A 23,446-nucleotide genomic window follows, 5' to 3' on the forward strand; every position below is an offset into this window, starting at 1 on the left:
GCGGATGCAAGTTGAAGGCGTAACCTGTTATACACCAGGGTGCTTTTCTGTAAAGATGTGTTTGTATCTGTATTTCTAGCGTTTCTTTTAAAAGGAGCATATGTAAATGTCTTCTTTGTAAGCTTTACTGCAGTAGCAACTTAGTACATTTTATTCTAGTTGCCAGCATTTTGAACCCGGAAATAGGATCAACAATTGCAGTTTAGCCCAGATAACGGCAATATCTCTCCTTCGGGCTGATTTTGATACATTTTGGGTCGAGATTTTGAAGATTTAGGGTACTCTGGATCATTGGACAGATTTATTCGAATAGTAATCGTAGTAATAATAATATTACATTGCATTTATATAGCGCTTTTCCTGGTGCTCAAAGCGCAAGCAAATAAGAAAAAGAGGAATAACAACAAAAGTAAAAAGTGCTAAACTACGTGCAGAGCGAGGGTTAGTGGATCAGGAGTTGAAGGCAAGAGGGAAAAGGTGAGTTTTTTAACCCTGAGGCGACGGGTGGGGGTGTTCAAGGTTCAAGGCTTTTATTGGTCATCATACGTAGCCTACATAGCTGCAGTGCAGTTATGATGACGATGAAAATCTTAGGTCACAGGCTCCTCCAACAGTGCAACACAATAAAACAGAAGAAATGGTGCAAGTAAATACAAAAAGAAAAATAGTAAAAAAGTGGAATAGTGCAATAAGAGTCTATATACTGTACAAGTGATTGAATATGATATATTAGATCAATCATTTCTAAATTGCAGCCAGATGAATGTTGTGGATGTTGTTTCAAAAGGTCAGGTGTTTAACAGTCTTATGGCCTGTGGGATGAAACAGTCCCTCCTGAAACTGTCAGGAGCTTGACAGACTGGTGACTGGAGGTGCAGCTGTTGGTGTACAGGGAGAAGAGCAGAGGGGAAAGAACGCAGCCTTGAGGGGAACCAGTGCTGATGGTCCGGGGGTTAGAGACGTGTTTCCCCAGCCTCACTTGCTGCTTCCTGTCATTTGTGAATCCTTCTGGGTGCGTTTATTTCAAATGGACTCAATGTACCCAAAGTAATGTCCCATTTCAGAATCATATATATCAATTTACTGAATTATAATCAATCATGCATTAATGTGTTCATCACATTTGGAGCTAATTTGAGTACTTTATATAGGCTACTGTTGCTTGATATCTTAACCTATAACTTTACATCGTAGTTTATGTTTATGTTATGTTCATGATGTACTATCTTATCATTTTAATATGTTAATAACTAGTAACTCATTTCGTTAAAACATTTTTACTCTTTTTGAGTATTACCAAGTATTACATTGACTTACAATGAGAAAGAGACGTCATCAAGTCATGATGTTAAAATTCTACTTAAGTAAAAGTGCAAAAATAATAGCATCAAAATAAACTCAAAGTACACAATAATACAGAGGTATTATCAGCTCAATGTATTTCAAGGATTTAAAGTAAAAGCACTCTTTATGCAGAATGGATCTTTTCACAGTATTTCTTTATTATTATCCTTATTATTTTATCCAGTTTTTATACATGTAAGAGCATTTCAGTATGGTCGTTTGTCAATGTGGAGGAAATGTAGATACTATGTAGATTAGTAGAACAGTACAGCATTATAGCATATCAGCAAATATGTGTTATTATGTTTACAAAGTAACCGTGAGTAAACAAATAAATGTAGTTTGAGTAAAAAGTACCATATTCACCACTGAAATGTAGTGGAATAGAAGTATAAAGTAGAATTGAAAGGTCCTCTTTTACACTCTTTTTCAAAAATATATTTTAGGATATATACAAATATGCCTCTGAAGTGTTTGGCTCGAAATACCAAACAGATCATTGTAGCATCCCATAATCCTCTCTGTTTCAGCACTGTTCCAAAAGTGCTGATTGTGTGTCTGTAGCTAAAATGCAAATAAGTTATCAGTCCCCACGCCCCTCTGAGAAGTGTTGGCTTTAAAAACCACAATGTTGCTCTAGGAGGAGATTCAGGTGATAAAGTGGGCAGGTGTTACCTTGGTTGGTTATTGGCTAAAGGTTGCACAAGCCTAAAATACATATTGACATCACAAAGTGGCCAATATCTGATCAGCTCATTTTCAGACAGGTTTGTATATAAATGGATCAGAACAAAAAGAGAGAGATTATTATTTTATTTTTTTTGGTGGTCCTTTCATGTTCACAGTTAAAAAATGTGAACATTAAAATACATACATGTTTTTTGGTCTGTCAAACTGCATAAGAGCTCACTGCGTTAGTGTACTTTTGACTAACTGTATTCATTCTGCTTTCCGAAAACCCACCAAACAACATGATCATTAAGATAAATAATGAAAGCAAGTCAACGATATACGTCACAATTCAAACTGGGTGAACATGTTTCTGCACCCATGCTCATTTCCTCCAATGTGTCTCACAAAGGGTAATGATACAAAAATGATTTTTATTCAAAAAGCAAGAAAGGAAAAATGAAAGTAAGAATTTTTGATGATTAAAAACAAGTTAATTGAGGAATACCTGGAATTCTGAATTATTAAAGTAATTAGTTGCAAAGATATTTACAATTAAAACTCACTCGGGTCACTTTTGACCCATGTTGTATATCAAAGGGTTTAACCAATCAGTAATCGAAATAAAAGAATTATAAAAAGAGGAAAAAATTCCGTCGCAGGCCTATAATAAGCCGATCCAATTATATCACTCGGCCAACATAGAATAACTTTAAATGTGCACTTTACGGTGTGTGTGTGTGTGTGTGTGTGTGTGTGTGTGTGTGTGTGTGTGTGTGTGTGTGTGTGTGTGTGTGTGTGTGTGTGTGTGTGTGTGTGTGTGTGTGTGTGTGTGTGTGTGTGTGTGTGTGTGTGTGTGTGTGTGTGTGTGTGTGTGTGTGTGTGTGTGTGTGTGTGTGTGTGTGTGTGTGTGTGTGTGTGTGTGTGTGTGTGTGTGTGTGTGTGTGTGTGTGTGTGTGTGTGCGTGCTCTCCTAACAGGATTTGTCAAGTTCAGGATGTTTGTTTTTAAATTTGGAGAACATCTATAGGTAACTATAACCACAGTATTGACTGGTTCTCTGCCCACTCAGGTGACGATGGTTCATTCTGCTGAGGCCATTGCTGTGCTGCAGAGGCTGACCAGGGAGCATCCTTACAGGACTGCCTGGCAGAGCAGCTTCCTTTCAGGAGCAGTTTCTGAAACCACCATGTGTGGGGTCTGCCTGCAGCCCACCCTCCTGCCGCTGTGCAACTTCACCGACCTTCGTACAGTACTTGGTTCTGCTTCAAGCCACAGAAACTGAGCTGTGAAACCAGGGTCCGTCAAATGAGTGTGAACTTTAAACAAATCCGCTTTCTCAACCCCAAGGAGGATCTGCTCTTTCAAAAGTAAGGGGACAAGGAGAAAAGGTGTCAAAATGATGTCTATGTTGCCTTAGACTTGCATTCCCTTAATATGTAGCAGAGGGAGGCTCCATTTGTGGCACAAATATGTCTAATTGTATAGAAGTCTATGTGAAAAGGATTGCTAATTTCCACTTAAGTGTTTTACCTCTCTGGTCGTAAAAAGCATTAGTTTGTAATTTTTCATCATCAATAGAATATTTTTTTTACAATGAGATTTTATTTTTGACCTCTTTTTAAATTTGAATAAATGTCCGTTCAATTTAAAGGGGACCTATCATGCAAAATTCACTTTTGTACGTCTTTTATACATGAATATGTGTCCCCGGTGTTCCAGGGAACTCACCAAGTGTCAGAAAACACAACCCTCTCTATTTTCCTCCATACCCAAATCTCTAAAAAAGGGGCTGCAACGGATCTGATAAAAACTGATCCAGATTTGAACACTGTCCTGACGTCAGGACAGTGGCGCTACGGCTATTGGGCCAACTCCACCAATCAGGAGGAGAAAGCCACGGCCATTGCCGTTCGAAAGCGCTGGAGACGCTGTAGTACATATGCCAGGCCTGTAGGTGGTGCTGTTCTGCCCTTATCTGCCCTTACAAACACAGAGCTAAAAAATGTCAAATTGAGCAAAATGAGGCATGGCTAAAATGCATGATCTGTTTGGTATTTTGCAAAAAAAAAAGTATAAATATGCCTTATATAGGTATGGTCCTACACTATATTATTCAAATATAGCATGATAGGTCCACTTTAAATTGTAGTTACATTTAAGTTGTACTTTTTTTAAGCCATACATTAATCTTGATAACATTTTACCATTAGCCCGCTGAACATGGTCCCTGGCACATGTATTACATAGGGTCTTACATCAAATAGTGAAATCCACTGTGAGCACAATGAGACGTGCATGTCTGCACACTGTGATATTTCCACGGCTCACTGTCTGTAAATATCATAGGTTTCGGATTGCATAAGAGAGTAAGCCTGCAGAGGTTAATTAAAACCGTGCACAGGGTTGGGTTAGGATTAACAGGTTGGCCTTGCCCTTGTAACTGCACAACATACTTTGAGGGCAAGGCATACAGCACCTTTCAACACAAGGCAATTCTAAGTGCTTTACAAAAATGCAAGACATTAAGAGCATTAAGAAAAACTGCAGCAGAAACATATTATAAAATGGCCAGTGGCGTTTTTATATGTACAAAAGTGGTGGGGCACAAAAAACTTAGATGTCTATATATAAGCTTCTGCAGTGACGTGCAGTGAGGTTCATGGCTGGTGAGGCACTGGCACTGACTCTTCAGGTTTACAAACATTATATTTTGACCTAAACCAAAATATAATATTATTTTCAAAAGCTTTTTTTGTCTGATGCTTCGATTAATTTTAAACAGACAGTTCAACAAAAGGATACCCAAAAAATGTAATTTTATCATTTAAATATTGAATTGTTCTCTCTTAGTAGGATCCCATTTTCAATAAAATTGCGGTCTTACCTTGACTTGAAGATGAAGTCCATTTGCCTATCCTTCTGGACAAATATTTCTATAACTTTTTTGTAAAAGTCCTCCTTATTTTCTTGTAGTTTCAAAAGTCTATCATAAATCTAGTCGATAGATTTATGATAAAAAAATTATAAAAGTAGGGTAGACATGTGGATGTTATCCGGCTGAACAAAACGTGCATTTATCTAACAGGTACGTTTCCCACAGATCTTATTTCGAGCTATTTTCTAAAATCCTATGGAGAAACCTCATTGCTTTTTTGTCGAGGGAAGCCAAGCGCAGCTTACTTCCTGGTTTTATGACGCGTCACTGCAGCTCTCTCGTCTCCTCTTCACACACCACACTTTTCGCGGCACACGTACTTACAGCCAATCAGCTCTGAATGATGTGAGATGACGTATGGTGGGGATGGCAGCTCAGTGCCCCTATGGTCATTATTTTTTTGCCACCCACATTAAATAGGAAAATACTCTGAGCATGCGCAGTGTCGTTTTTACAGTCACCGTTCACTTCACAGCGAGAGGGAGGGGCATGATCAGGTTTTGTCCCACATGGCTCTAAACAGCTCAATAGGCACACACTGTGACTGTAGACACACTAATTAGAAGAACACAGACTAAAACAGCAATGTACAGACGAATCAGATGATTAAACATGATCTTAAAATATATTTTATATATTTTTTAATTTATTTTTTGCATTTTTTGTAATCATTATTTGTAATACTTTCTGCTGACACTAGGTGGGGCTGTGCCCCACCTGCCCCTAATGACCAGTCGCCACTGAAAATGGCATTTAAAAACACTCATTTAAAAGCAAAGTTAATAAAACATGAATAACACAGGTACATGAATAAAAGTTACAGTGCAGTGTGAGCGATGTATCTCATGGGTGCAGAGTTTTAGATGTTTGTTCAATTGGGCAGTTACTATTGAATATAAATCTAAATCTGATCTGATATTACATCAGTTGATTTATTAAGAAAATAAGGGAATCTTTTTTCCTGAATTTTGTTATAGACCTTTAATGGAAATACTTAGGTACAAATGTATAAAAAAAAAAGTACTTGAGTTAATGTTACTTTCCACTTTTACTTTGAACAGGCCATGCCTTTGATCAATAATCTGACTATGCGGCTCAAAGTGCTTTACATCATTGCAGACACTTCTAGACTATAGTGCAAACAACTAACCATACTATTTCCATTGGCAATAATAACGAAAGGAATGTTTGGGAAAATACAGAATGTACTCTTCTAATATCAAAGTACACATGATAACAAAGGCCCGACTGTAGCTGTGTACATGACAGGATGTATGATTACCTTGAAGAGCATCAGGACTGTTTTAGGCATATGATAGCTATGTGATTAACATGATGATTCAGCCTCTATGGAGAGAGACATATGACTGTCATGTTTATTGCTTACGCAGGCCTTAGCTAATCTAAACTAAACATTAAATACTGCTTTGAACCGGTATTCCTGCATCTTGTGACTGTGAGACTCCCTCTCTTGTATATAAGGCATGTCAAGGACACTGTTCTGGGAACTATTTGTCCCACGCGGCCCTACTGTATGTGTGATGACTACTTCCATTCTTGCAAGGATAATAAGTAAGGGATAATGTGCAGCGAGGCGGTCATTATGGGTAAAAGAACACTCGACAGGCAGATCAGGATCACGACGCGGGAACATTATCCCGCTTATTACATGGCCACATTCTCAACAAAGTAACGACATGACTCCCAATATTAATTGAAATGCTTTTATAGATTTAGAAAATGTTTTCATTGATTTAAAGAAATAGTAGGCTATTATTGATTTAAAATTACATGCATCCGCTAAGAAAAATAGTCCGTTGTTACTGTTTGAACTACGTAGCAACGGCAGGAACTGCTTCGATAGCGTTTTTGCTGACCTTTTTTTATTACAGATTTGAAAACATCGTTGCTTGCTTTAAAAGTAGCACAATTCATTATGCCAAACCTTGGAAAGTATCTAGATATCCCTGCCCTAATGCCAAAGTAACTGGCAACTGAATATGTTTTGCCGTTTGATGTCTATGTCTGGACCGTTGCGTAAAAAGGAGGGTTTCTGCCCCGTTACTTCTCCGCTGTTTTCTTGTCCCAGTTCGAAAACTGTATACAGTTAAATCGACCGGACTTCTTTCTGAAGATGTGAGCGTCCTTAACAACGGTCAATAAGTCCTTGACAGCGGTCTGTACTACTGGATTAACAACGTGTCACGTGTTCTGAATTGACTAATCAGAATCGAGTATTCAACTAAGCCATGTAATAAATACATGTATCCTGATATTGAAGATCAAGCCGGTGACGAGAGATATTTTTCCCAACATAATGCAATCACATTGGTTAAATAAGCAGATAAAACGTACATTTCGTGTCACTTTTTGACAACAGTTGGCCAATTTTATAATCCTCGAACGTGCTCCGGTCCCAGCTGTGTGCCTCACTTTTTAGTGTCCCCTGCTTTCTGTTGTGTTTGAGCTTCTTCCATGTTTTGTCAAGTTGGTGAAGATGTGTTCTTTATTTGCATTTTTATATTTGCATCGAAACTGTTTCTGGGCGGCTGTAGTGTGTTTGCATCAGTCGGCCACTGTAGGTTTATGTTAGCAATTAGTGGAATATTTGCACCCAGTGGGGATGGTCAGAGTTGTAATAATGCTAAATGTAAGCTGCTCTGCTCGCCAGCTAGTTGCAACATTTGGCTACACAATGAAGTTAATGCACATTTGGTTGGTTAGAGCTTTCTGCTGTGTCTGATAAAATAAGTTGATAAGAGAAGTGAGACTCAAAAGTAAAACCAAAACAATGAGCGGGAAAGATGCTACCTTGTTCTGTAGAGCTGAGGGGAACTGCAAACTCTGGTAACTATTTGCTGTGGTTTCATTGTGTGAACAATACTATTCACATCACAGTAATTTGAACCACTTTGTAGAAGCCACAATGCTGTGGTAGCCTTTGTTTATAGTTATATTATCTTCATTATTTGTTAACACCACACACACACTTGTAATGTGTTGTTTCCGGTAATTGTCACATGGGTGTACAGAAGTATTAAACGGTGCAGCTTTAATGTTAGTCACACATTTGTTTTTAAGAGTTGTGTGATATAGCAGTTTCTAATTTCATTGCATTGTTTTTCTAGTTCTAAATTCATTCAATCATTTTAAATGTATGTTCTTGTTTTGATAGTGTTGTTCTGTTTGTAATAAGTATTTTATTATGTGTGCTTTCCTTCAGGTATGTCAACCTGAAAGTCTACATTAAGGCTTCAGGACCTGCCTTTGTCAGCGTGGTTCCAAAAAAAGAAGGTAAAGTTAGATTTTCACTTCTGCTAACAATGCTTTAAACAGGGTCAATATCAATCAATCAATCAATAAATGTTTATTTATATAGCCCAATATCACAAATGTTACATTTGTCTCAGTGGACTTCACAGTTTGTACAGAATATCAGTATGACAATACGACACCCTCTGTCCTTAGACCCTCACATCATACAAGGAAACACTTCCAACAAAGGAAAAACCCCACAGTTTAAAGGGGAACATGGGAGAAACCTCAGGGAGAGCAACAGAGGAGGGATCCCTCTCCCAGGACGGACAGACGTGCAATAAATGCTGTGTGTAAATCGAAAAGACAATACTTTTACAACATAGGTAGACCAAATGTTTTGGAAATGCATGTGTCTATAATAAAAAGATGAATCCACAAGGATGTCAACAATCCTGTGGGAGCCATCAGGGAAGTAGTATGCTGAAAGTCAGGCAGGACCACAGTGACAGATTCAGCCACGACTCAAAATCCAGGACTCAGATCAGGACTCAGGATCAGCCACGACTCAGGATCCCAGCGTAGATAGACACCAAAAAGAAATTTGGGGGAAGCTGGGTTATTCTGAACATGAGAGTACACAGGTACAGACAGAGAGAAGGAAGAAGTAAGGTATCCCCTGACAGTCTAAGCCTATAGCAGTAAAACTAGGGGCTGAATCTAATCAGCCCTAACTATAAGCTTTATCAAAAAGGAAGGTCTTAAGCGCATCCATAGTTAGTATATCTTTAGATAGTTTGTTTCGTAGAGTCTTTGGGCCGAGTACAATAACTTCAGTTTTGGCCGTGTTTAACATAAAAAAATGTAAGGTCATCCACGTTTTTAAGTCCTTGAGGCAGTTTTGAATTGTATTTACAGATGGAGCCTCTTATTTTGGACGCCAGCATACAGCTTCCTGCCTACTGCCAGCCAGTTACCTGCCTAAGACCTGCCAAAGACCAGTATCCAGGAATGTTAGGCCCTCCCACTATTCTCCAATTTCAGGGTTTAACCAGGAGATGGCGCTATATATTAAATAACTAAGACTTAGTTTTTCACAATAGAAAATGCAGATATTATATAAAAAACTAAAGTTAAAATCTTGTTTTTAATGCCCCAAGAGCAATAACATCTTGTCACAAGCTTTTTGGAAGAAAAAGACTGACCCAAGAGACCTGTAGTTGACTAATTACAGGCCTCAATAAAGTTCTGCCATTGGTTGTGAAAAACAACGGTGGACATAGTGGAAAGTGAAATTGACATTGTCGAATTTAATAAAAATACAAAATAATGTATCTGTGTACGTGTTTTACTATGTGATCTGCACTTATCAAACATCTAATTAAAGAATGGTAGCTGTACCTCTCAAACAACCTAAACTAGTTATAAATGTTTATTTTAAATAAAGTCTTTATGACTCGGAATATGAATAACATGGGTCCGTTACAGTTTGTTTTCATCTGATTTCAAATAAACAAAGTCTTGGCTTTCAGAATATTAAACTTGTTTCGGCAAATTTAGATGATAAATACAACTATGAAGCTTGTAACGGCATAATTACTTAAGCGGAGAACGGAGTAAGTAAACGTTACAGCAGGCATAACAACAGCCGGTGTTTATTTTATTATAATATATAGTTGTTTTATTATATAACTATATATGTAGTTTTATAATAATATATAGTTTTATTATAATATATAGTCGTTATTCATTTCCTATAATATATAGTCGTTATTCATTCGTTATTCATTTGTTTTAAAGCTCAATATATAGTTTTATTATAATATATAGTCGTTATTCATTTGTTATAAAGCTCAATAAGGAAGATTGAACTTTAAACTTTCACACACGTTGACCGGCGAAAAACTCTGCCCGGTTCACCGACCCCCCTCTGAGTGAATACCCAAGATATCTTGGTTTGATTTGGAGAAGGCTTTTAAAGTATACTAACTCTAACTCTATTGTATACTAACTCTTCCCGTCAAGAATATGAATAGAACTTAGATAGATCACTTTACATTTCTGCGAATGAATAGCTTAGCTACTTGGCACTAAGAGTACAGATATGTCTACCCTTTCTTTTCAGAGTGTAATATCTGCATTTTCTCTTTTGGTTTGAATAGGAGAAGGGCAATGGTTATCGATGGTGCTTTTAATGCCTATTGTATACGAACTGTCTGATTTATATTGCTTTTCAAATGCATATAAGCCCCCCATTTACACTGCACTTCCCCGTCAAGAAAATGAATAGCACTTAGTTAGATCACTTTACAGATCAGGTTGGACCAGCCCTGTCGCTACTCTCTGCATTTCCTACTGCAGATAAAAAAAAAGCTACAAATATGTATTTCTTAATAAACTAAATAGGCCACCATTGGTAGCAGTTCTCATTATATACTTCTCAGTAACTGCTCCCCTTAAATTAAATGTATTCTGTAGAGAAATGTAAACGTTCACCATCCCCCACCCGCCTACTGTATGTTGCTTTTTGACATGTAAATGGTTAACTACCCCCCTCTGAGTGAATACCTGTTGTACCTGTCCGGGGCTAAGCCCATAGGACGATGCCCTGATGTCATCACCCTCGCACATTGGTCATATGTTTACAAAAAACGATGTTAACACTTTCTCGTTCTTAATATATGCTATATTTAGGGTCGATATGTGTTGAATTTACTTTAAAATAGCAGATCACTGTGATTCACTTCTCCGCGGCTCCTCCGTGCAGAGAGGCCCCCCCCCCCGTTGACAATTCACGAGCGTCTAACTCTCTCCCCCCTCCCCCGTCGCACCTTCTAACAGAACCCCCCCCCCATATCAAATCCCAATTTATTCATATTCTGAGTCATAAAGACACACACACACACACACACACACACACACACACACACACACACACACACACACACACACACACACACCCCCCGAGTTTGGTTAGGAGGGACAGCACAGCAAAAGCTTCATAATTAACTATGTCTGAGAGCAGAAGTTTAGGGCAAATAATTTCAAATAATTGCAAGTCTCTTCAGTGCGCATGTCACAAGATGCATTGTGGTACATGTAGTTTATGGACATTGTGCTTCTGTAAAGTGGCATGAAACCGTATAATAAACATATTATATGTTTTGAAGCTCTTGCGGGCCAAATCAAATGAAGTCGGGGGCCGGATTTGGCCCACAGACCTAGAGAGTACCAAAATACAGTGAGTCCTAAACACAAGTAGTCAGGGTTCATTTATAACGCTTATTTTGATTTATTTTTCTCAAATGATGCTGTATGTTTCACTTTCTGAAAGCGTTAGAATCGCACATGAAAAATATTGAAAGCTGCCAGCTGCCCTCGGCCATGTCTTTGGCGGTGATCCAAGCTTCGGTACCACAGTGGATAAAGTTAGTAATACATTTATACTGATCAAATGTCAATACATTACATAAGTCTTATTCTCATTCATACTTAATTTATTTCTTCTGTCAGTATGAACACAAAAAACTAACCGGTATTACATTTCATTCTAAAGTTTACGGTCTAAAAAGGTATTTAAAACAGATAATTTGTCGTTGCTTTTGGCATAAGCAGTCAGAGGAAACATAACGTTCTCAGTAAGATTCCTTGAAGAACTAGAGCACAAGAACCAAAGTAAGCTTTACTTTCAATGAACCTTCAATATAGACCTAACATGTGAAGAAACATACTTTATTTAAAATAACTAGTTTAGGTTGTTTGAGAGGTAATTGAAATAGCTAAGGGTGATGATCTGCGAACACAAACTACAGACTGCTGGAGAAGAGATATCACAGGGGGGGGGGTTGGGACACACACATTCCGATGGCCAATTCGTTTTAAACAAAGAGTAGGCTATCCTCAACATAGTGGGGTGGGGGCTGGTGAACGGTATGGTCAATGTTTGTAAACACTGTGACATTTTGACTTTATTTGATCATTTCAGTTAAAAACTAACGTTCATATTTCATATTACTGTTTTGCCTGGCTGGACCTGTAATTTACAGAAAAGGAGTGCACGCTACTAAAGAGACACGCTACCATGGAAACCAAACAATGGTGTTGCTGTATTGAAGTCCGAGTGGAAACAGTCATATTTGGAGCGTTATGTTAGAATGAAACAGCGAGGTCGTGACTCACAAAAAAAAGTGTTACTTCACTAACTGTAAGCTTGTCACTCAGAGTAACCTACAGTTAACTTACTGTAACTGTTGGAAAAGAAAGATCAGGGGGGGAGAGAGCTGTGATGGGCCATTAGGAGTGTAAACACACAGCTGAGAGCTGCCGTTTCATTCTGACTGTTTAAAAAACGGTAACAACGGACTATTTTTCTTAGCGGATGCATGTAAATTTAAATCAATACATACAACTATTTTTTAAATCAATAAAAATATTTTCTAAATCCATAAAAGCATTTTAATTAATATTGGGAGTCATGTCGTTACTTTGTTGAGAATGTGGCCATGTAATAAGCGGGATAATTTGCAGCGACTTGGTCATTATGGGGAAAAATAACACCCAGGGATCAAGATCCCTCCGCGACGCGACGCGGAGGGATCAGTAATTTTTAGTGAATTACTGAGTTTAGGCACGTTAATAACATTTTAATGAAGTTGACTACAGTATATTCATATTTGTCAGTGATTTCATGTCAATTCGGCGAACATAAACGATTAAATTAGGATTAAAAATCGAGAGCCGGCTGCTGTTCGTTTTTTTCGACTAAACAACATTATTTTGTTAAATAACAACATGGTGATGTTTTGTAAATGATTACATGTCTTATTTAGCACAGACTATGATCCTATCCGTGACATATGGATCTTAACAAAGATCCGCTATACATTAGTACCAGACATACTGTACAAGACTCCACACATGACTCCAGTGTGGAACCCCACTGCACCCCCTGGTGGATCAATGATCCATTGCAGCTGGCTTCACAATAATTAAATCTATTTATCACGGGGGCGGTATCAAGTCAGACTGGGGGCCGGCCGGCCATCACGGAACGTGCACGAACCGATCACGACCCTCGCATTTTAAACTGTCCAAAATAAGACGCTTCATCTGTAGATGAATGGTTTCATCAGGCTTGATGGATAAATATAGTTGAGTATCATCTGCATAACAATGAAAATGTACAGAGTGATTCCTTATAATATTGCCTAACGGAAGCATATATAATGTGAACAAAATAGGTCCAAGCACTGAGCCCTGTGGCACTCCATGGCTAACTTTGGTTTGCATGGAAGATTCATCGTTGACACACACAAACTGAGAGCGTTCAGATACAGATGAAGCGTCTTATTTTGGACAGTTTAAAGTGCGAGGGTCGTGATCGGTTCGTGCATGTTCCGTGATGGCCGGCCGGCCCCCAGTCTGACTTGATACCGCCCCCATGATAAATACATTTAATTATTGTGAAGCCAGCTGCAATGGATCATTGATCCACCAGGGGGTGCAGTGGGGTTCCACACTGGAGTCATGTGAAATCAACTTCTTTGTTGTTAATAATGTTGTTTAGTCGGAAAAAACGAACGAGCCAGCTCTCCCGATTTTTAATCCTAATTTAATCATCATCATTGATGTTTATGTTCGCCGAATTGACATGAAATCACTGACAAATATGAATATTCTGTATTCAACTTCATTGAAACGATCAGGATGGGTGTTATTTTTCCCCACAATGACCAAGTCGCTGCAAATGATCCCATGTATTACATGTACATGACCATATTCTCAACAAAGTTACGTAACGAAACATTCTGTATTCCTTGCTTACTTTTTATTTAATGCTTTATAACAGCTGGAATAGTTCGTTTAGAACAGGCACCTCACTCGCAATCTGCTCCTCCGCAACGCCTACCACCTACCTCCGGCTGAAATTATGAATGTACAGTAAGGCATAGTAATCATAGATAACACGGCAGGGTCCGTTACAGTTTGTTTTCATCTGATTTCAAATATTTCAAATGTCTGAAGTTAATAAATACATTCTCAGTGTTCAAGTCAATAATAGTCATATAAGGAAAGTACTGATCTAATAACAGAGATTTTATAAGGACTTTTCAATGTTCGACATCGCTCATGTGAAATACAGTAAACTGGATGTTGTGGTGCCGAGAGGCGGGGTATCAAAAGTACAAGCTAAACTTTTATTTAGCATCTGAACACACTTGTAAACAACGTGATGCCCGGGAAGCGAAGACCCGGCGGAAACAGCTGGTCTGGTTCACTAAAATGTCCGTGTACAGTATATCTGGTACTAATGTATAGCGGATCTTTGTTAAGATCCATATGTCAGTAGAGATGGGATGGCAGAAGGTGCTATATATATATATATATATAATTCCAAAGCTGGTAAAGACCTTTCAAATTTAGCAATAATAGTCATATAAGAAAAGTACTGATTTGTTCTTGAATCAACTTTTTTATGGAAAAGGTTTTATGTAATTTTATTTCATTTTAAATAAAATGAAAGACATTCACAGTTAATGTAATTAGATATACATTATTAATGCCATACATTTTTAAATGTAATTAGATATACATTATTAATGCCATACATTTTTGCATAAATATTTATTCAGTATGATAGCTGTCTAACAGAAGTTAAATCCATTTCTCACTTATTCTGACAATGTACTTAACCCCAAATAAAAGAACCCAATAAAAATAGTTGTTAAATAATAGTGAAGTCACGTTGTAATAACAATAACTCATCTCTCTCGGTTTTTTTTGTTTTCTTTGTGTGCTTTGCCAAAAGCCACTGTGTCAAGTGTCCTAGTTGGGTTGCCGTAACGAACAGCAGCCGGCTCTCGATTTTTAATCCTAATTTAATCGTTTATGTTCGCCGAATTGACATGAAATCACTGACAAATATGAATATACTGTATTCAACTTCATTAAAATGTTATTAACGTGCCTAAACTCAGTAATTCACTAAAAATTACTGATCCCTCCGCGTCGCGTCGCGGAGGGATCTTGATCCCTGGGTGTTATTTTTCCCCATAATGACCATCCAATCATCCAATGACTGTTTCCACTCGGACTTCAATACAGCAACACCATTGTTTGGTTTCCATGGTAGCGTGTCTCTTTAGTAGCGTGCACTCCTTTCCTGTAAATTACAGGTCCAGCCAGGCAAAACAGTAATATGAAATATGAACGTTAGTTTTGAACTGAAATGATCAAATAAAGTCAAAATGTCACAGTGTTTACAAACATTGACCATACCGTTCACCAGCCCCCACCCCACTATGTTGAGTATAGCCTACTCTTTGTTTAAAACGAATTGGCCATCGGAATGTGTGTGTCCCAACCCCCCCCTGTGATATCTCTTCACAGGGGGGAGAGAGTTAGACGCTCGTGAATTGTCAACGTCCTATGGGCTTAGCCCCGGACAGGTACAACAGGTATTCACTCAGAGGGGGGTAGTTACTCATTTACATGTCAAAAAGCAACATACAGTAGGCGGGTGGGGGATGGTGAACGTTTACATTTCTCTACAGCAGTGGTTCCCAAACTTTTTGTGCCCAAGGCACACCAAAGGACAAGTAAAAATCTCAAGGCACACCTATTGTGCGAAATAGCCCTTATAACACGTGTTATCACTCATATCATGTAAAATATCTGTAAATGTGCATAATTATTTACTAATGCCAAATAAAATGTGACAAAGACAACTATATTACTCATGAAATATTTATTAACGAAATATTTCAGAAATTTATTTGAAACTTTATCAAATTAGGCTTCATCAAAGCACAGGGATGAAACGTATACCAATATAATCTCAGGGCTCGACATTATAAATGGCCCGCTGGCCCGGAAGCATTATTTAGACACCGCGGCCAGCATAACGTACTTTCAACTCGCCCCACAGCTGTTTGCTGCGGAGCGCAGCGCCGAGGCAGTATCCCGATGACGTGGTGGGAGCGCACTCCTTCACTACAGACTGTCTCTATCTATCTCTCATCTCTACTCTCTTCTCTCTCTCTCTCTCCTCTCTCTCTCTCTCTCTCTCTATCTCTCTCTCTCTCTCTCTCTCTCTCTTATCTCTCTCTCTCTCTCTCTCTCTTCTCTCTCTCCTCTCTCTCTCTCTCTCTCTCTCTCTCTCTCTCTATCTATAACTATCCTATCAATATATCTATCCATCTATCTCTCTCTCTCTCTCAATCTCTCTCTCAATCTATAAGGAACCGCCAGTAGACAAAGGCGTTGCTATAGCAACACGTCATGTTTATATGAAAAGGGGTGGGGTCAATATGACCCGCTGGGCGGAAATAGGTATAAATTGACAATTTTTAACAACATAGGGTGCTACATAACACACTTTCAGGAAAAGTCACGGACTGGAAGACTTTAATATTTTATTGAAAAAAAGTTACACAGTTCTAGTGTTGTCCTTCAGCCTTCGATGTGTCACGGTCTTATAATTCCCACCTGCAACTGCGTTAACAGCGAAATATGGGGTTCTGTGAGGATTTTTTTTTAAATAATTATTTTTAGGTATAGAGTTTGCCTCTGTATTATGAAATGAGTGCATACAAAGTACTGATATAGTAAATTAAAAAATTATTATTTTTGTGTAGTTGTATATTGTAATAATAAGCATTGCCCTTCTCCTATTCAAACCAAAAGAGAAAATGCAGATATTACACTCTGAAAAGAAAGGGTAGACATATCTGTACTCTTAGTGCCAAGTAGCTAAGCTATTCATTTGCAGAAATGTAAAGTGATCTATCTAAGTTCTATTCATATTCTTGACGGGAAGAGTTAGTATACAATAGAGTTAGAGTTAGTATACTTTAAAAGCCTTCTCCAAATCAAACCAAGATATCTTGGGTATTCACTCAGAGGGGGGTCGGTGAACCGGGCAGAGTTTTTAAACATTTAAACATTTATAACTAGTTTAGGTTGTTTGAGAGGTACAGCTACCATTCTTTAATTAGATGTTTGATAAGTGCAGATCACATAGTAAAACACGTACACAGATACATTATTTTGTATTTTTATTAAATTAAATATTATTAAAAATGTATTAAATTCGACAATGTCAATTTCACTTTCCACTATGTCCACCGTTGTTTTTCACAACCAATGGCAGAACTTTATTGAGGCCTGTAATTAGTCAACTACAGGTCTCTTGGGTCAGTCTTTTTCTTCCAAAAAGCTTGTGACAAGATGTTATTGCTCTTGGGGCATTAAAAACAAGATTTTAACTTTAGTTTTTTATATAATATCTGCATTTTCTATTGTGAAAAACTAAGTCTTAGTTATTTAATATATAGCGCCATCTCCTGGTTAAACCCTGAAATTGGAGAATAGTGGGAGGGCCTAACATTCCTGAATACTGGTCTTTGGCAGGCAACTGGCTGGCAGTCGGCAGGAAGCTGTATGCTGGGGTCCAAAATAAGAGGCTCCATCTGTAGAAAGGACCTAAACCAGCCTAAAGCAGTTCCCTTTATGCCAACTAAGTGCTCTAGTCTTTGCAATAGGATATCATGGTCGATAGTATCAAATGCAAGTCCTTTGTCTCTATTCTTGTAAAAACTTCCTTAGATGGAATTGGGTCTAAGATACACGCTGATGGTTTAGAAGAAAGAATAATTGAATTCAATTGTTCATGGTCTATGGTTGAAAAGCATTCTAATTTACTATCTAGTGTAATATTAGAACTTACGTTTCCGGGAGCTGTTGATAACACTATACTGGTCAAAGGCAAGAGGTCATTAATTTTGTTTCTAAGAGTAACAATTTTATCATTAAAAAAAATGATACATACTGATATGAACCTGAAAATGAGCAGAATATGTTCCTCTAATAAAACCGTTTTCCTTTAACTTCCTCTCAGAACAACCAGAGCATAAGAGCCTCATCGTGATACCCGGACCCAGCGGCCATTACTACAAGGGTGTGTGGAAGGCACAAGGGAGCCCCACAGTTCGCCAGTTTGACGACCCTGCCACCAGAGAGTGTCTGAAGGCCAAGAAACTCCACCTTTACGGAGACTCCACCATCAGGCAGTGGTTTGAATTCTTAAGCAAGAAAATACCAGGTAGTTAGTGATCCACATGAAGTCCTGGCAACAGTTAATAATAATAAAGCTTTATTTATATAGCACTTTTCATTCAACACATGCAGCTCAAAGTGCTTTACAAAATGACACATCACAAGTTAAAAACAATCAACAAGAAATTCCACTCAGATTATTTGTTAAAGCTCCCATGTCATGCTTTTCCGGTTATTACCCGTCCCCTTGTGTGTTATGAAGGTTTTTATGCATGTAAACGGTGTGCAGAGTCAAAACCCTCAAAGTACACCCTGTAGCGAGTAAAACTCTAACACAGAAAATACCTCCCCAAAACGCCTCGTTGGAGATACGTCACTGCCCATTTGATTCTTCCGGGTACCGCATGATGTCATGCGGTACCCGGAACGAAATGGACCAATCCCGAAGAGCTATGGCCACACCAGCAGCGGCGTGTTCCTCCTCCAGAGGTTCGAAGAACCGGCATTTCACAGACGAAAGCTTCCAAAACATTGCCCAGTTTGAGGCCGGATATGCACAGCTTGTTTGGACCGTTTGGAGCAGGGGAAGATCTGGGTATACAACCTGTAAGTTTGCATTGTTATTTGTGTATTTATCAAACAAGACTGTTTAAATGTGTAAACTGTGTTGGACTGCTAAGCCATTGACACAGTGCTAACTGTGCTAACTAAGTTGCTAGAGTTTCCATATATCAACTCTAATATCAGCAGATGGCCTTGCATACATGTATCTCATAGCAGGAGAATGTCTGCATTCACACACAAAATACCTATTGACAGTATACTGCGGGTGATTTGCCGGTCAGTCGCGAAACGTAATTACATTATAGCTGGCGTAGCGATCTAACACACGGAGCTAGAGCTAGTTTTGGTCAGAAAAACATTTTTGTGATGCTACGTTGCTAGCGTTTAAATATATCAACTACAATGTCAGCAGATGGCCTTACATGTTTGTCATGGCAGGAGAATGTCTGCAGTCACACACACGGAATACTCATACAGTATACTCCGGTTTACCGTACATTGTGACCGTACATATACTGCATGTAGCTAACGAGGCTAGCTGTATGCTAGCGCAAAACAATGTATTCATGCAAGTTACATTGTATGGTAGCAGAATACCCGTATACGATTGCAATTATAAACACGTTATTGCTAGCCTAATATGAACCACTAGCTTTTGTTCATAGTAGTTTTATTACACTGCATTATAGTTGCCTTTCCTCCAAGCTAACGTTCATATCGTGTTAGCTACCAAGGTAAACAAAGCTAGGTTAGCATATTAGCAGGCAAGCTGTTCATTACACAACTACTACTAACGAATCTAAAACAACTAAGTTTCTCTAATATTTTGTGATTTGCATTTGATTTCGTCCAGCCAGATCCTGGCGGACAATCCATGACGGGGAAGGGATTCTACTACTACTGAGGCCTCGTGCTAAAAGGCACCGCACCGCACCGGCTGTGCGCAGGCAAGAGGAGGAGGAATGGATGATATACCGTGTATATATGTATATTTATGTTCATTTTGTACATTTCTAAAAATAAAGTTTAATGGAAATACTTAGTAGGCCTATCCTTTCTTCCCTGAATTCATATATAGCAAACCATGATTTGATTTCTCATCAAACAGTAGTAGTTTATAACGGGTAAAAATAACTTACTCTTTGTTATGAGAGTAGCTCGTAGGCCACAACGGAAAGACAAGAAGACATACACGAGTTTACAAAACCACGGCACATTTATTGTGGTAAATGCAGAGACAGGTGGTTGAGAGGATCGCAGAGTTAGTCTTCCTGCAGCCGCTTTGGAGAGAGACTGGGGCCGTAGTGTCCGGAGGTGTCCGTGATCGTGCTGATTAGCCTCTTCAGCTCCACCCCATCGTAAGACAAAGGCCCTGGGGCCGTCACACTCTTCTATAACAACAGTTAAAAATATATATGTATATAAAATATACCGCTGTACCGACGCCATGATAAGACTGATGTTACGCTGAGAGCAGCCGGGAAAAGCACTGACATGGGCGCAGCCTCTCTGGTGGTTGACTAATCAGAACAGAGTGGCCGAGCTGACCAATCGGAGCACACTAGGCTCACAGGGAGGGGGGGGCAAGAGCTCCAACGAGTCGTTTAGTGGAGAAAGTGAATACTGCTGAATACACATGCTTGACAGAGATGCTGTATGCGAAACCAATGTGAGTTTGGAAAATTGCACAGTATAAATCTATTTTAGTATACCTCAACAATGTAATTATGATCAGTGGAAATGGCCATGACATGGGCCCTTTAAGAACTTTACAGACCTGTACATGCAGCAAAATATAACATTTGATCAGGTTAAGAGACACAAGGAGGTAAAATGTATGATAATACAAATAAATAATGGTTTCTCTCTGACAGACAAGACACAAGACAACTGAGTCGATGCAACAATATAAAATATAAAACCCCATAAAACAAAGTGAACAACAAAAATAAAAATAAATGATAAAATAAATAAAACAATATAAAGGTAGGTAAATAATAAAGACTAAAAGAACATTTAAAGTGGGGGGTTGCTAATAAAAAGCTAATCTAAAAAGATGTGTCTTGAATTATTCACATATATTTTCTGTCTGTGTACTTTAAGGTCAGTTCAACCTTCACATGGAAGTGAATGCTGGCCCCCATATGCTCGTGGACCATGCGGACAACATCCTGATGACCTGGCGCTGCCACGCCCCCCCTCTCAGTACCGCCACGGCGCTGGTCAGACAGTTGCGCTACATCGCCAACGAAGTCGATAGCTTGATTGGAGGCGCAGACACTGTTGTAGTTATTGGCGTCTGGGCACACTTTGACCCATTACCAATAGAGATGTACATCCGGAGGATGCTGAGCATCCGCAGTGCGGTGCAGCAGCTGCTGGACCGCGCTCCGAACACCGTGGTCATCATGCGGAGCGGAGCCCCCAGAGATATGACCCTTTATATGTCGCAATCATACAGCGACTGGTACTCCATGCAGATTGATCGTGTGCTCAGATCCGTGTTCAAAGGAGTGAATGTTCACTGGGTCGATGCCTGGGAGATGGTTGTTGCCAATGACTTGGATCGCAACATCCACCCGCTACCTCCCATTATTAAGAATATGGTGGACGTTCTGTTGACCCACGTATGCCCCATAAAGAGTTGATAGATTTCTGTTCATTTATACAAATTAGGAACACAATGATTCAATGATTCGTCAGACTATTCTAATTCAATCAGTGGGTTAAACACATGAAACCTCAGTAATAATAATACATTTCATTTATATAGCACACTTTAAAAACAATGTCATCTCAAGGTGTTTCACAATGCTATAAGGAGATATTAATAAAACAAATACAAAAAAAAGTTATAGTAATACAAAATACTTTTAATATTCTCCCAACATCACATCCATTTAAACGTTTTGGGCTAACATTGCAAAATTGCAAAGTGGGAAAATGTCACATGACTATGAGCTCATAGGATATTTATTGAACTGGTGAATACTTAATTTGAAGTAAGACATGGATTTATGTTTTAACGAACAGATCCACATCGTTTTTATGATGCTACATTAAAAATGTTAAATTATTTTAACTTTGAATGAAGCATCCCAGAGAAATTATCCAAGCTGTAAATTACAAATACGATACATGGGATTGTGGGTTTTCTACCTTATTTTCTTATACTGTATAGGACTGCTTTAAGGTTGAAGTTAATGTGAATCACAGTAAAACATTTAATCGCGTGGTGTGCTTTTCTTTTTTATAGGAAGGACTAAACGGCTTGGGCAAAACAAATTGAATAAATATGCATTGATACATAAATGCAAATTATAAAATGTTAGTACATTTTATATATTCTTTTTTTTAATGGGGTTTCTGCTGTTGTAATATTGTACATTTCCCTGTTGCGGGACAAATAAAGGATTCTGAAAAAATACTGAAGTAAAGTACTTTGTAACTTCCCACCAATGAGAGCAAAGTGGAAGTGGATTCAAATGAAGCAGAGGGAAATGGAGTAGCCCACTCCCTCTGTAAATGTATGGCAAGCCATTTGAGTATTTATTCCATATCCTTGATATCAGACACAGCTGCCTACACTAGTTGGCTCTTTGATTTCACTTGTTAGATATATGGTCAAACTAGTTTGGCACTCTGCTTTACTAGTTAAATCCAACATTACACTAGTCACTCTTTTTCAGCAACTAGTTGCGCTTTTGTCCGACTAGTTACCACATAAGCCTTACTAGTGACGCCAGGAGCAGCACTAGTAGCACCAAAGTACCAACATACAGACAAACTAATAAGGCTTTATTTAAACATTAAAGAATACTTTAGGTTAAGGTCTTCTTTTGAATAAGAAAAAAGCTTTGGGAGTATAGAAGATGAATATGGAGGGATGAAACCATCTTTGATGGTCACACATGCAGAGCACACAGCACACACAGTGAAATTTGTATCTACAGATAAATATTAAGCCTGACAAAGTACTTAACGTCTAATATATTGCTTTCCTGCCATGTTAACTATGTTTAAGCACTTATTTTAACTGTGTGTTATACTCTTATAAGATGTATGTAGATAGTATAAGAAATGTGCAGAATGTGACAATGTAATGGTGGAGGTACACACATATTGATAGATGTCTTGTAATGCACTGTTAAGGAACCTGCGACCCAAGTTTTTCATTCATTGCATAACTACACCGTAGTTGTGTATAATATGATATGTCAATAAACCTTAGAAAATCTTGAAATCTTGAAAGGGATGTGCAAAATAGTCATTATATACAGTCTTTAATTAACTATTAGTAGAGAATAACGACGAGTAAAGAATATACTTTTTAGGGTCATATTAATATCTAATAATAAAATTATAAAATGCAATAACGTGCTTTAACCAGTAGGTGTCCCTTTCTATCAGCTGTGCACCGTTATGGCCTAAATACAGCCTATCTACCAATTGGATCAAATATAAAAGTCAGCCGAATTAGTGTTGATACTGCAAGGAGACGTATTGTGTGAAAAGAAATGTAAGATGTTGTTTAATTGCTTATATATTTAAGATCCACGTCAAGTTTTCAGTTTTGGCGGCAGTTCTTACTGTTTGTCCAGAAGTCTTGTCATCAGGGCTC

At 38.4% G+C, this 23,446-nt stretch overlaps 1 protein-coding gene and 1 pseudogene across 1 annotated transcript in view; both read left to right on the forward strand.

Annotated features, from left to right (window-relative positions):
• Positions 1 to 23,446, forward strand: part of LOC117475620 (NXPE family member 3-like) — a 96,101-nt gene that overhangs the window by 441 nt on the left and 72,214 nt on the right. The gene's annotated exons all lie outside the window — the stretch shown is intronic.
• On the forward strand, positions 9 to 22,438 carry LOC117475622 (annotated as a pseudogene).

The sequence above is a fragment of the Trematomus bernacchii genome, unplaced genomic scaffold (genome assembly GCF_902827165.1).
Source record: "Trematomus bernacchii unplaced genomic scaffold, fTreBer1.1, whole genome shotgun sequence".
Lineage (NCBI taxonomy): Eukaryota > Metazoa > Chordata > Actinopteri > Perciformes > Nototheniidae > Trematomus > Trematomus bernacchii.